Here is a 16,191-nt window from a genome sequence, read left to right as displayed (position 1 = left end):
ATTCGCTAAATCATCCCAGTCAGATGTCTGTCCAGCCTCTGTTTGAAGACTTCCATTGAAGGAGAACTCACCACTTCTCGTATCATATAAATAGAGACTGTCTATGGCTCACTGCCAAGGTGCCCCGAATAAAAACATATTAACAGCACAATGCGTCAGACTTTTATCACGTATTGAATATACAACTCCAGCCGTACCAACAAAAAAGAGATGTTGTGCGTGTCGACGGTTGTACACAAAGATAACTTGTATGTTGGTATAAATCAAAGGTGCCGCAACATGGATCCCATAAAAGACGGATAAAGAACGGTCCTGCGGCAATAGACGGTATAGTAACCAAGAAACGTTGAAATATCTACTTATGATATGTTAGAAGCTTAGAATCATAGAATCATAGAGTTGGAAGGGACCTCCTGGGCCATCTGGTCCAACCCCCTGCTCAAAGCAGGATTCGCTAAATCATCCCAGTCAGATGTCTGTCCAGCCTCTGTTTGAAGACTTCCATTGAAGGAGAACTCACCACTTCTCGTGGCAGCCTGTTCCACTCATTGATCACTCTAACTGTCAAAAAGTTTTTTCTAATATCTAATCTGTGTCTCCTCCCATTCAGTTTCATCCCATTGCTTCTAGTCTTTCCTTGTGCAAATGAGAATAAAGTTGATCCTTCTACAATGTGACAGCCCTTTAGATATTTGTAGACAGCTATTAAGTCTCCTCTCAGTCTTCTCTTTTGCAAACTAAACAATCCCAAATCCTGCAACCTTTCCTCATAAGACAGGGTTTGCAGACCGGTCACCATTCTGGTCGCTCTTTTCTGAACTTGCTCCAGTTTGTTGATGTCTTTTTTAAAATGTGGTGCCCAAAACTGGACACAATATTCCAGATGAGGTCTGACCAAAGAGGAGTAGAGGGAAATAATGACTTCACGTGATCTAGACTGTATGCTTCTGTTAATACATCCTAGAATTGCATTTGCCTTTTTTGCTGCTGCATCACACTGTTGACTCATATTCAGTCTGTGATCTATTAGTATACCCAAGTCTTTTTCACATGTGCTGTCACTTAGCCCTATTCCTCCCATTCTGTATATGCTTTTTCCATTTTTATTGCCCAGATGTAGTACTTTGCATTTCTCCCTGTTAAAAACCATTCTGTTAGTTGCTGCCCACTTCTCCAGTTTATTTAAATCTTTTTGAATCCTCTCTCTCTCTTCTCTAGTATTAGCTATCCCTCCTAGCTTTGTGTCATCAGCAAATTTAATCAGTTTACCCTCAATTCCTTCATCTAAATCGTTGATAAAGATGTTGAACAATACAGGGCCCAGGACAGAGCCCTGTGGTACCCCATTTGAGACATTCTTCCAACTGGATGTGCAGCTTAGCGCAGGAAATCAGAGGCACATAATACTGCCAACCCATAGAGACAATATACTATTTCACACAGACAAATAAAAGCAAATGATCCCAAGAAGGACCACATTTCAAGGCCTTCCGACCAGAGACGACACCTGGACAAAAAGCCGAATTGTTATAAACGCCCAAGCTTATAAAGGAATACCAATCGTAACATATAATCCTATTGTCAGACCAAGCTAACAAGATATAATGATAGCTAACTGAATGGCAAGAACACATCTATTGGCCGGCAACAGATACCCAGGAGGAGAGTTAGATGAAAGGGATACACTCATTGGCCAACCACAGGTGCCCAACAAAATATAAATACGGTGAGAAAGAGGAGTCAGAACACCCCGAAATACCGAATCAAAAAAAGGGGGGGCACCCAATAGTCAACTGAAAATAAATAGACCAACTCATAGCTGGCATTAGCGGGAAAAAGTCATTGATTGTAGGCATGAAAGACATTAATCGTATAAATACAAAGGTATAAGCAACATTTATTAGTTTATTTGCCTCTCAGACATACTTTTGAAGTTATGAAGTACACCTGCCAGTTATACTGGATGTGAAATCCTTGACCTATAGTAAGCAATTTGAACAATAATCACAAAATGAGTATATAGCCAGAGTATTAGGTGGCACAAGCCATACGGTAGTGATACAAAGTCTTCACAGGCTGAGATCAAACCCTTAAAGGAGCTGAACACATCAAACAGTTCATTAGAGTCAGGGTACACCTGAATACAGGCCAACAATGATTCTAAAAGAGAATTTGGTATGCTGTCTATATGACTCAAAAAAAGGCCTTTACTGAACACAGAATAATTACGACAAGAAGACGCGTAAGGGGACTAAGCCACGGGTCAGGTTTATAAAACCCTGTAAAGAGTAAATCTTCATTTAGACCTGCGGGGGTTAAAGAATTGAGATTGACAATCCATTTGGATTCGCGTCTGAGGAGCTCCAAAGTGATATCACCACCCCTAATGTCCGGTTGTACAGACTCCAATCCAAGATCCTGGTTCCAGCCCATTGAGTTATGTGCAGCCAACTAGTGTGAGGCAACTGGCGTGATCGTATTGCCTTTTTCGATGTCCTTTCTGGCAGTGGTAACACTTGAACAATGCTGCTGCATCCACCTCCTCAGTTCCTGAGTTGTCTGTCCCGCATAGATTTTTGTCAATAGATGAACAGTCGCACTCAAGTGTGGATTAATCTTGCCAAACAATCGTCAAGATTTTCGAAATTTTTGAATTTTTTATTTTATTTTCAATAAATCAAATAGTGTAACACCGCCGGCAAAAGAAGTATCCAAGATGTGGGTATAATATGGTTACGTTTTGACCTACTAAGAGGCCTTTCTCAAACCATACTCAAGAAGTGTCAAGGTGAAAGGTTAATGAGAATATTTTCAGAAGTCCCAAACATGGGCTGGTGACATGGGAGCAGCCTGGACCTGCGGTGTTGTCCACATAGATTTTTGGACAGGGACATACTAAGGCATAAATCAGAAAGCGAGATTTACAGTTGAAGTAAGTATTCGTCTTGATCTGAAACAGGAGATGGCAAGGTAAAAGTGTTATCACTAATCATAAACGGGCACATATTACAGTTACCACACGGGAAAGTGCCAATAAGCCGCATGCCCCTGTTAAGTCTCGTGACTGGACGCTTAAAATGACTGTGACTCAAACAATCTTTGAGATTCCTAGCCCTCCTTGCCACCAGGCTAGGTTGTGTAGAAATGTGAGGCTTCAGTCTGGATTCGCTGAGAATCCCCCAATGTCTGGCTAGAATCCCCCGTACATCTTGCCATTGATTATTATAGGGTGTAATAATACCCAATGGCTTAGAAGAGCCCTTAACCCGAGGTTGTAACAAACAATCCCTGTCTACATCCCTCACAGCCGTAAATGCCTTTGAGATTACCTTTTTGGGTATCCCCTGTCCCTGAAACGACAGATCAAATCCCGTGCCTGCGACAAAAAATCTTCCCTGGTACTGCAAATTCTTTTGGCCCGATAGAATTGGCCCTTGGGGATGCCATTCTTGAGATGTTGTGGGTGAAAGCTCGTAAAGTGTAACAAGCTGTTAGTAGATTTAGGCTTCCGATATAGTGTGGTAGTAATACGGGAGCCACTCACAAAGAGCTTAAGACCCAAGAATTCCACTTCACTTTGTGAAAAGTGTGAGGTCAGCCGGATGTTCCAAGGATTGGTGTTGAGAATCTCGATAAATTGGTAACATTCTTCCAAGGTGCCTGTCCAGAGAAACAGAATGTCATCGATATAACGATACCAATTGATAACATGCATAGAACATACACGCCTTTGGTTTTTCAGTCCATCCTTAACTCTTCTGCCCGACTAATTCATCTCTCTCCTCGCTACTCCTCCACTCTGCAAATCTCTTCACTGGCTCCCATTCCCTCAGCGTATCCAATTCAAATTACTAATACTGACCTATAAGGCCATCTATACCTTGTCTCCTTCATATATATCTGAACTAATCTCCCGATACCTTCCCTCACGTAATCTGTTTCTCCCAAGACCTCCTTCTCACCTCCACACTTATTCACTCCTCACCCAACCGCCTCCAATACTTCTCCCGAATATCCCTCATCCTCTGGAATTCTTTGCCCCAACATGTCTATCAACCACATTTGGATCTTTCAGATGGAACCTGAAAACCCACCTCTTTAAGAAAGCCTACAGCTTGCAAGGACCCTGCTGCCTTCCTCACCACTACCAGAGTTGCCTCAAAATCACCAGAGCTACTCTAGCCCCCCAACCTGTCTCCTTTCCCACTATCCTGTAGAATGTAAGCCCACAAGGGCAGGGTCCTCTCCCCTCTGTATCAGTCTGTCATTGTTAGTTTGTTTACTGTAAGTGATATCTGTAATTCGTATGTAACCCCTTCTCATGTACAGCACCATGGAATCAATGGTGGTATATAAATAATAATATGGTGCGTCTTCTCTTATGAGCTTTGCATTGTGCCTCAAAAGTAGTTTGCGAAGACATATGGGCTATCAGTGAACTCAGGATAAATAGCACAAGTTACGAGGTCAATTTTCTCTTGTTACCCTTGTGAAAATACAAAATGTGGAGCTAAAAAAAGATTTTTGCTGGAAACGTGATTTTTTTTAAATTTTCACGGCTTATCGTTATAAACTTCTGTGAAGCAGCTATGGGTTCAAGGTGCTCAATACACATCTAGATAAGTTCCCTAAGGGGTCTACTTTCCAAAATGGTGTTACTTCTGGGGGTTTCCACTGTTTAGGCACATCAGGGGCTCTGCAAACACAACATGGCATCCGCTAATTATTCCAGCAAATTTTACATTCAAAAAGTGAAAGGGCGCTCCTTCCCTTCCGAGTCCTGCCGTGTGCCCAAACAGTAGATTTCCCCCACATATGGAGTTTCTGCATGCTCAGGAGAAATTGCACAAATTGTATTTTCCATTTTCTCCTGTTACCCTTGCAAAAGTAAAAAAAAAATGTCTAAAGGAAAATTTTTGTGAAAGAAAAGTAAGGCTAGTTTCACATTTGCGTCTGTGCGCAGCGCATCGTGCGCAAGCGCATACACATGCAAAAACGCATGCAAATGCGTTTTTTATACACATCAGCGTACGCATGACGACAAAAAACGCGTTTGCATGCGTTTTTCATGCGTTTGCATTTTTTATGCGCCTGCGTTCTCTAGGTGTCACATTTCACAGGAGGAAAATCTTTGAAAAATCCTTGAAAGACTCCCCAATGGGACACTAATGGGCATGTGTCATGGGTATTCTTTATATAGACCCTGTTACAGCTGAATTCTTCAGATTTTGCTGCTGTTTCCTGTGTCACCATGGATCTGCGTTGGGAGAGTTTTCGATTCAACTTGGATCTAGACATCGCGCTGTCTCAGGCTTTTGCATTTGCTTGCCAGCAAGAAAGGCAGAGAGACAGCGAAGACGGCAGCGGCGGCGTTTTTGGAGACATCCGATTATTGAAGTCCGGGAGAGCCATGGAGCGTACCACACCCTCTACAGCAAGCTCCAGGCAAAACTTATTGACTATATCCGGATGTCCCAAGAAAGCTTTATGTATTTGCTTGGTCATGTTCAAGGATTCATCTGGAGATAGGACACAGCTCCGTCGTGCGATTCCTCCGGAGGAACGGCTCCTGGTCACATTACGATACATATTTAAAAAACAATGCCTGCATAATTGTTTTTGTTCTGCCATGCACTAATCCAAGCCTGCAGAATTAATGTTCTGCCATGTAGTAAACAAAAGCCTGCAGAATTATTGTTATGCCATGTACTAATATTTTTTTCATTTCAGTGTTTTGCAATATCCTAGACATAAATATTAATTTTTGTTCTTTCTCTGTTTGGCAGATTCCTGGCTACTGGAGAGACTCTATCATCACTACACTACCAGTAGTGGCTTGGAATCTCCACCTTGCCAGGAATAGTTGCGGACATCTGCCAGACTTTGTGGGACATTCTCTGTCCAGAATTTATGCCCCTGCCCACCGCGGAAAAGTGGATTATAATAGCTGAACAATTCTTGACAGTCTGCAATTTCCCCAACTGTTTGGGAGCGGTGGATGGGAAACACATCAGGCTAACCAAACCCGCAAGAAGTGGATACAGTATTCATGGCCGTTGCGGATGCAGACTGTCGGTTTGTTGAGGTGGATATTTAGCCGGGGCAATGACTCCCAGACTTTTAAGAACTCGGACATGGGCCGTAGGTTGTATTGCAACCATTTTAATTTCCCCCTGCCACGGCCTCTTCCCCACACCGAAGGTCCACCACTGCCATTTGTTATGGTTGGGGATGAGGCCTTTCAAATGTGCCAAAACCTGTTGAAACCCTACTCCAGCCGGGACTTGGACCACACAAGAAAAATATTTAATTACAGACTCACAAGGGCACGAAGAACTGTAGAGTGTGCCTTTGGGATTCTTGTGTCCAGATGGCGCATTCTCGGCACCGCCATTAATCTTAAACTGGGAAGTGGATGAGGTGCTGAAAGCATTTGTGGTTCTTCACAATTTTGTTATGGCTAAAAAGCACCCTAACATTGAACTAGATGAACTAGCTGCCAACCCATTGCCTGATTTCACTCAGCACCCTCTCAGGTCAGCAGTTGAAGTTGGCCAAATGAGGAAACAATTTGCTGCATACTTTATCTCTGATGTAGGACGTGTGGCATGGCAAGATCAAATGGTGTAAAATTGTTTTCTTGTATGTAAATAAAAACCTGTTTTGATACCTGTACTGAGTGCACTCTGTCTTTATACACTCCAATTCAATAATCACCTGCCCAGGTGTCCAGTGAATTCAGGATGGTGTATTTTGTGCATCCTGACTTTACTAGAACTCCTGACCAGGCGAGTCTAGATAGAAAAGTTGTATGACTTTCATCATCTATCCAAGTCTGTGTTCAATAAGGCAGATTACAGCGATGGTGGAGATAATACAACTAATATTTGTATCACCAGGCCTGATGTTACCAATAGTGATTTTGGGATGCACTAGCATCCTTCACTCTTTATGACACCTGACCATGTGAGTATAAATATTAGTTGTAGTATCTCCATTGTGGCTTCAGTATGCACACAGATGGAGATTATAAAGTTTATACAACTTCTACAATCCCCTGGCCTGGTGTCATGCTGAAGTGAGGATGCCCAAAAAACTGCATCATGACTTGAGAATTTTATGATACCTGGACAGGTGAATACATATGAGTTAACCTCCAGCGTCTCTCCAGTCTGCGTGCAATAGATAATTCAGACTGAAGCAATGCTGCAGACAACTCATAGGTATAGTCACCTGGCCAGGTGTGAGTTATGATACCAGGCCAGGGTATTGTTTATGACATATATTTTCTCCATCTCTTCAGTCTATTCGCCACAGACTGAATAGATTATGTGGTTAATTACAAATTATATCTAGAATCCCCTGGCCTTGTGCCTCAAAGAGTGAAATGATGGTCAAAACACACAATCATCAATTCACTCTTTATGATACCTGGCAAGGTGAGACTAGATATGCCTTGCACTCACCACCATCCTCTATTCAGTCTGACAAATAGTAGACTGAAGAGGCGTGGTGAAAATACAAGTCATATAATTGTGTTTTTGACAACAGCTCCAGGACTGACACAATAAACATGTGGAGCTGGAGCTATGTGGTGGCAAAAACACAGTGTATGGTGCAGTGTGTGTAGGAGGCGAAAGACACAATAAACTAAACAGTATCCGGGGAAAACCAAATGACATTTAAAACAAAATTACTGGGAGCAACGTTTGGGGGAAGATGGTGGCAACTTGGGGGTGTGGAGGGACGAGGAATGGCTTAAAGATGAGGAAGGGGTTCTAGGGGAAGGGGCGACGAAAGTAGGGGATAGCAGCTCAGGGATGGGACGAGTCAGACACAGTGGGAGGTGAGGGGGAAGGGAGTGAGTCTTTATTTTCTTGTGGCCACTTTTATGGCTTCTTCTGTGGCTTGTCGGCGTTGTGTCCTGCCTGGTGCTGGTGGACCCCCTGGAGCTGGTGGAAGTCCTTGAGCTTGGTGATCTCCTGGAGCTGGGGGACCACCTGGCAGGATCCTCTAGCTGCTACAGCATGCTGATGGTGGTGGAGGTCCTGCCAGGGTCCGTGGTGATGAATAACGAATGTAAGATAACATAGTTTTGAAGGCTGAAGGAAGACCTTATGTCCATTTAGTTCAACCTATTTTTAGTGCAGCTGTTCTGCATTGTGGATCCTGGGGAAGGCAAAAAACCCAGAGTAGAAGCCAATTTTCTCCATAGGGAAAAAATTCCTTCCCCTAAGCTGGGTCACCCATCTACCTATAGTATTCTGTTATTCGTAACCTTCTATACTGTTACTCACAAGAAAAGCATCCATTCCTTTCTTAAATTCATTCAGTGAGTTGGCCATCACCACTCCATCAGGAAGAGAATTCCAAAGCCTCACTGCTCTTACTGTGAAGAACCCTCTTCTATGCTGGTGCAGAAATTGTCTTTCCTCCAAACGAAGAGAATGCCCCCTTGTTCTTGTCACAGTCCTTGGTACAAACAGTTCACTGGAGAGATCTCTGTATTGCCCTCTGATATACTTGTACATATTTATTAGGTCTCCTCTAAGTCTTCTCTTTTCTAGAGTAAATAGACCTAATTTTGATAACCTTTCTGGGTATTGTAGTGAACCAACTCCATTTATCATTTTAGTAGCCGCCTTTGAACCCTTTCAAGTTCAGTAATGTCTTTGAGCACCGGCGTCCAAAATTGCACACAATCCTCCAAGTGTGGTCTGAAGAGTGATTTGTATAGAGGGAGAATTGTTTTCATCTCGTGTCCCCAGACCTCTTCTAATGCATCCCATGACCCTATTTGCTTTGGTGGCAGCTGCCTAACACTGGGCACTCCAATATAGCTTCTTATTGACTAAGATGCCTAAGTCTTTTTCCATGTCTGATTTCCCCAGCAGTTTCCCATTTAGTAAGTAATTGTAGCATCTGTTTCTCCTTCCCATGTGCAGAACCTTACACTTATCTGTGTTAAACCTCATTTGCCATTTTTCAGCCCAATTCTCCAATTTACTCAAATCTGTCTGTAGTTGCAAACTGTCCTCCTTTGTGGTAACGACCTTACATAGTTTTGTATCATCTGCAAATACTGATATTTTACTGTGTAAGCCATCCACTAGATCATTAATAAATATATTAAATAGTAGGGGGCCCAATACAGACCCCTGTGGTACCCCACTAGTAACCCTTGCCCAATCAATAAACACTTTGTTTTCTATCACTAAGCCAGCTACCTACCCATCTACACACACTTTCCCCTAGCCCGAGCTTTCTCATCTTACTTACCAATCTTTTATGTGGGACAGTGTCAAATGCTTTAGAGAAGTCGAGATAAATGACATCCAATGATTCTCCTTGGTCCATTTGAGAGCTTACATCCTCATAGAAGCTGATCAGGTTAGTATGACAGGAGCGATCCTTCATAATTCCATGTTGATATGGAGTTAAACATTTATTAACATTGAGATATTCCATAATGGTATCCCTTAGAAACCCTTCAAAAATTTTACCCACAACAGATGTTAAGCTTACCGGCCTATAGTTTCCAGGTTCCCTTTTACACCCCTTTTTGAATATTGGTACCACATTTGCTTGCCGCCAATCAAAAGGAACAGACCCTGTTTCTATAGAGTCTTTAAATATAAGGAATAGAGGCCTGTCTATCATATTACTTAACTCCCTTAATACCCGAGGGTGAATGCCATCAGGGCCTGGTGATTTGTCCATTTTCATCTTACTAAGGCGGTGCTGCACTTCTTCCTGGGTTAGGCAGGTAATACTTAATGGGGAGTTTACATGATCACTCTGCATTTCCTCTGGCAAATCCTTTTCCTGTGTGAACACTGTTGAGAAAAAAGTATTTAAAACATTTGCTTTTCCCACATCGCTCTCTATGATTTCACCCTCATTGTTCTTTAACGGGCCGACACCATCAATTTTAATCTTTTTACGGTTTATATAATTAAAGAATAGTTTGGGGTTTGTTTTACTTTCCTTAACAATTAGTCTCTCAGTTTCCACTTTTGCTAAATGTATTTGTTTTTTTACACATTTTATTTTTTTCTTTTTAATGCTTCTTCATTGCCTTCTTGTTTTAGCTTCTTAAATGCCTTGTTCTTGTTATTTATTGCCCTTTTTACATCCTTATTTAGCCACATTGGTGTTCTCCTGTTCCTAGTCCTTTTATTTCTGTACGGTATGGCTAGCTCGCAGTGGGGGTGTAAAACGGATTTAAATATTTCCCATTTATTTTCTGTGCTCCTATTTTTGAGGGCATTGTCCCAATCAATTCGGCGAAGGTCCTCTCTAAGCTGATCAAACTTTGCTTTCCTGAAATTCAGCGTTTTCGTAACCCCCTTCCAGAGCACCTTACTGAAGCACAAGTGGCATTGTGTTATATTGTGGTCACTGTTCCCTCGGTGCCATCGACTCGGACTTCTGTTATTCTATCTGGCCTGTGGCTTAACATTAAGTCCAGAAGTGCCGTCCCTCTAGTTGGGCCCTGCACAAGTTGGGACAGATAATTATCCTTGGTCACTGACAGACATTGGTTTCCTTTCTGAGATCCGCAGGTTTCAGGTTCCCAGTCTATGTCGGGGTAGTTGAAGTCCCCCATAATAATCACCTCATTGGGATTTGCTGCTTTGTCTATTTGTTTCAATAATACATTCTGTGACATCCCTACCCTCATCATGGGAGATTTCAACATCCCCATTGCTCCTCCCCTCTCACCATCTGCTACTCACCTTTTATCTCTAACCTCCTCGTTTGGCCTTTCGCAGCTTTCTAATTCTCCAACGCATGAAGACGGAAACTCCCTCGACTTGGTCTTCTCTCGGCTTTGTGCAGTGGATGATTTTGCAAACTCCCCTCTCCCGCTCTCTGACCACAATCTTCTTTCATTCTCTATAAAGAACTGCCAGGCTGCTCAGGTCACCCCCACTGTCCAGACTTATAGAAACATACAGGCCATTAACACCCAGAAACTTCTGAAGAACTTGCAGTCTTCATTGGCCCCTATCTCCTCCCTCTCATGTCCTGATTCTGCATTGAAGCATTACAATGAAACACTTCAAACTGCCCTGGATGAATTTGCACCCCCTATAAATAGAACACCACAACGCAGACGGCGACAACCCTGGCACACGGTGCAAACACGTTTCCTGCAGCGGTGCTCCAGGTGCGCCGAACGTCTGTGGAGAAAATCCAATCTACACGAAGATTTCATCCATTTTAAGTTTATGCTTAGAACATACAACACTGCCCTTCACCTCTCCAAACAAACCTATTTCAACACCCTCATCATCTCACTGTCCAATAACCCGAAACGTCTCTTTGACACTTTTCATTCTCTACTCAATCCAAGAGTACAGGCCCCAACCACGGAGCTCCGAGCTGACGATCTGGCCAATTACTTCAAAGAAAAAATTGACCAGATCCGACAGGAAATTATCTCCAAATCCCCTCATACCATGCACTGTCCTCCCTCCCCCACTGCATCTAACTCACTCTCTGATTTTGAACCAGTCACAGAAGAAGTAAGCAGGCTCCTTGCATCTTCTCGCCCAACTACTTGCACCAGTGACCCATTTCCGTCACATCTCCTCCAGTCCCTTTCCCCTGCTGTCACCCCTCACCTAACTAAAATATTTAACCTCTCTCTCTCTTCTGGTATTTTTCCCTCCTCATTTAAGCATGCCATCATACATCCACTACTTAAAAAACCATCCCTCGACCAAAACTGTGCCGCTAACTATAGACCTGTCTCTAATCTTCCCTTCATCTCTAAACTCCTGGAACGCCTGGTCCACTCCCGTCTTATCCGCTATCTCTCAGAAAACTCTGTTCTCGACCCTCTCCAATCCGGTTTCCGCTCTTTACACTCCACTGAAACTGCCCTCACTAAAGTCTCTAATGATCTGCTAACAGCTAAATCAAATGGTCATTACTCCATGCTAATTCTCTTGGATCTCTCTGCAGCATTCGACACTGTGGATCATCAGCTCCTCCTCACTATGCTCCATTCCATTGGCCTCAAGGACACCGTTCTCTCCTGGTTCTCCTCCTATCTCTCCGACCGCTCCTTTACTGTTTCTTTTGCCGGTTCCTCCTCCTCTCACCTTCCCCTTACTGTTGGGGTTCCTCAAGGATCGGCTCTAGGCCCCCTCCTCTTCTCCTTGTACACTGCCCCTATTGGTCAAACAATCAGTAGATTTGGTTTCCAGTACCATCTCTATGCTGATGACACCCAATTATACGCTTCTTCTCCTGACATCACGCCAGCCTTTCTAGAAAACACTGGCGATTGTCTAAACGCTGTGTCTAATATCATGTCCTCACTATAGCTGAAACTGAACCTGTCAAAGACTGAACTCCTTGTGTTTCCTCCCGCTACTAATGTACCTACACCCGACATTGCCATTTCCGTCTGTGGTTCCACTATTACTCCCCAGCAACATGCCCACTGTCTTGGGGTCATATTTGATTCCGAGCTTTCCTTTGCCCCCCACATTCGATCACTGGCTCGCTCTTGTCATCTGCACCTCAAAAACATTTCTAGAATTCGACCTTTTCTTACTTCTGACTCTGCAAAAACTCTTACTGTTTCTCTTATTCATTCTCGTCTCGACTACTGTAACTCTCTTCTAATCGGTCTCCCTCTTACAAAACTCTCCCCTCTCCAATCTGTCTTGAATGCTGCAGCCAGGATCATATTCCTCACCAATCGTTACACCGATGCCTCTACCTTGTGCCAGTCATTACACTGGCTACCCATCCACTCCAGAATTCAGTATAAACTTATTACCCTCACCCACAAAGCCCTCCATGGCTCAGCACCACCCTACATCTCCTCCCTTGTTTCAGTATACCACCCTACCCGCGCCCTCCGTTCTGCTGATGACCTGAGGTTAGTATCCTCAATAGTCAGAACCTCCCACTCCCGTCTCCAAGACTTTACACGTGCCGCGCCAATTCTTTGGAATGCACTTCCCAGGTCAATACGATTAGTCCCCAATCCCCACAATTTTAAGTGTGTCCTGAAAACGCATTTATTCAGACTGGCCTATCGCCTCAACACATTAACCTAACCTATCCCTGTGTGGCACAGCCAAAAGTTTTACCATAACCAGGTTCCCAGCATCATGTTCCCACATGCTTTATGCATCCATTAGCCCTCTGTGTCTGTACTGTTACACACTTAACATTATGGCTGGTCCATACAATCAGGGCAACTGTTACCACCCACCTTTCGTGTCTACCTCTTTCCTCATAGACTGTAAGCTTGCGAGCAGGGCCCTCACTCCTCTTGGTATTTGTTATAATCTACTGTATGTGATTATTGTTATGCTGTAATGTCTATTGTCTGTACAAATCCCCTCTGAAATGTAAAGTGCTGCGGAATATGTCGGCGCTATAAAAATAAAATGTATTATTATTATTCTCAGTGGTTTCTGTTATATTTGGTGGCTTATAACAAACCCCTATGAGGATTTTATTACTTTCCCTCCTTGTATCTCCACCCATAGAGACTCCACCTCTTCATTTCCCTCTTGTATATCTTCTCTTAGTGTGGACTTTATATATAGACAGACTCCGCCCCCTTTCCTTTTTTCACGATCCCTCCTAAACAAATCATATCCTGGCAAGTTAGCCGCCCAGTCATAGCTGTCGTCTAACCATCTCTCAGTTATTCCTACTATGTCATATTTTTCCTCATACATTACCAACTCCAGATCTTAAATCTTATTGGTCAGGCTTCTTGCATTGGTCAGCATGCAGGAAAGAAGTTTTGCTTCCTTTTTCTTAGCTTCCTTCTGAGTACCCTGTCTTGGGTCCTCTGTACCACATCTAGTATCCTTGATTAGTTTGTCCTTCTGCTGCATGTTCTTGTCTGTTGTTTTTCCTCCCATCCCATGTAGGTCCCCCAGCTGCTGCTGCTGCTTGGTGGTGGTGGTCCATGCAGGGGTGGTGCTGGCGCTCCAAGCAGGAGCAGCGCTTGGCATGGTGGTGGCGGGGAAGTGTCCAGCTGCACTCGGCCGTAGGGTGGTGTAGTTGTGTCCAGAATGGCTTGGAATGCAGGTGGCCATGCAATGGTATGCAGCAGCAGTCAGTAGTGAGGTGAAGCGAGTCAGTGGTGGCACAGTTGGAAATGCCACCACTGACTGCTGCACGTAGTGACTCTGCTGCATAGCCTGCATGTAAGCAGTGTTGCAGGCCTACATCACATTCAGCTGGAGCTCAGGACTAAGGTGTTCCGTCATGCCCCGTTCAATTTGAGTGAAGAAATGGTGCGCTGGTCTGTTGAGGTCGGCTTCCAGTCAAGGTGACTGTCGACAGCCTGGAAGCGTGTTTCCATTAGTTTGAAACCGATTTCCAGTCTGTCGCTTAGCGTCTTGAGGCCATTCTGAAAGACCGAGCTCAAGTGAAGGAACACGGGCATGACTGTCCTGTCCGAGGCCTTCTGCCGCTGGCGGGAAGTTCCCGCAAAACCAGTGGCAGAGACCTGGGACATGGGAACACCTGATGGACCAGCTTCCTGGTCTCCAGCTGTCTATGGTGTCGACCCGCAAGCTGCTTCCTGGCTGTCGGATGGCTGGGACGGGTCCGAGGTCATTCGATGAAGGACCGCTCCAGGGACAGGTTGCAGGGTGCTGCTCCAGGTGCTGTGAAAAGAAAAGAAAAACATTAGTATCATGCAATTACGATAGTCAAGGCGCCAACTTCTGTGGAATAGAAAAACAGAGTAAAACACAATACAATACAACAAAATACTTAAGACTGGTCCTTGCCACCAGATTGTAAGAAGGACAACATCCGATGGTAGCGGTATTTTGTTGAGGTCCTTGCCACAGCACCACTGGGAACCTAGTTCTCCTGTCTCAGGTCCCTGTTGAAGCGGTCCTTCATCGAGCGCCAACAGGTTCTGACTTTGTTCAGTGTAGGGGAAAAAAAAAATTAGACAGTGCACTGTAGGCCGGGATAACACAAATGTGTGTGATGTTAGAAACTCGCAAGAGTTACTAGCATCACACAGTTGTGTGATCCCGGCCAAGGTCACTGCCGCATCACACAGCATGAAAATACTTACGAAGTTCCTTGTGAACTCGTGGAGAGGCGATGTCCCAGCCATCCAGCATCGCTGCGACCACCTCATTCCAGAGCCGCCGGAGCACCACGCTGTCCGAGTGCAGAGGATCACAGCTGTCCCACAACGGGATGAGGGCGTCATTGTCCAGGGTGAGTTCTTCATCACGTTGTGGAGCCTAGAAAAGAAAAAGAAAACATTAATCTTGTAAAGATTTGGAAATGAAAAAGATAGAAAACAAGACAGAAAAGAAGCAAGATTGAAGAGGAAAAAAAGGCAAGAAAAAAGTCAGGGAAAATACAATAGTACAATCAGTCAGTCTATACTTACATGCCATCTCCCCGCCTGCACTTGCACTGGCTGCTCCTGCTCTTCCTCCGCTGCCGTGGACGATGAGGTCTGAAAAAGAAAAATAAATAATTTGCCACATGTGTATATGTGACAGCAAATACTTACCAATCAGTAGGGAAGGAAGGTACTCACTTCACTCTCCACTTGTGCCAGTTCACCAGGGGCTGGTTGGTATTCCTCTCCAGAAGACATGCTGCAATAAAAAAAAGAGACATTAGTACATAATATAAATTGAGAAAAAAGACATACATTAGGTTTTATACTCACATTTCAAAGATTCTTGTTTTTCTCCTTGCAGTTTTGTGGCTTGATCCTAGGATGTGGAGTAGTGGACTGCCAGTGCCAGCACCTTCTTTTATATACACTACCCCCAATGTTTCTTTGTGTAGGGGGTGGTTTAAACCAGTGTCTAGACATGTTTACTCTTAAAATGCATGCGTACGCAAAACGCAGGCATACGCATGTCCATGCGCACGCCTACGTTCCCATAGACTGTAATGCATTGTTTTGACGCATTACGTTTGCAAGCGTGTATGCATTTTTTTACGCCTTTGGGTGGACCCAAAAATGCAACTTCCAGTGCATGTAGACGCACACCTGGAAAAAACGCATGTGTACGAAAACACAGACGAGCGCATGCAAACACAAGACCATGCGTACGCCATGCAAAACATAGGTACGCATGCGGGCGGATGTGCACAATGCGCTGCGCATAAAAATGCTAATGTGAAACCAGCCTAAATGTTTATTTTTTCCTTCTA

The sequence above is a fragment of the Dendrobates tinctorius genome, unplaced genomic scaffold (assembly GCF_039654945.1).
Source record: "Dendrobates tinctorius isolate UK_male_01 unplaced genomic scaffold, ASM3965494v1 ptg000251l, whole genome shotgun sequence".
In the NCBI taxonomy this organism is placed as follows: domain Eukaryota; kingdom Metazoa; phylum Chordata; class Amphibia; order Anura; family Dendrobatidae; genus Dendrobates; species Dendrobates tinctorius.
Note: the sequence above shows the minus strand (reverse complement) of the source record.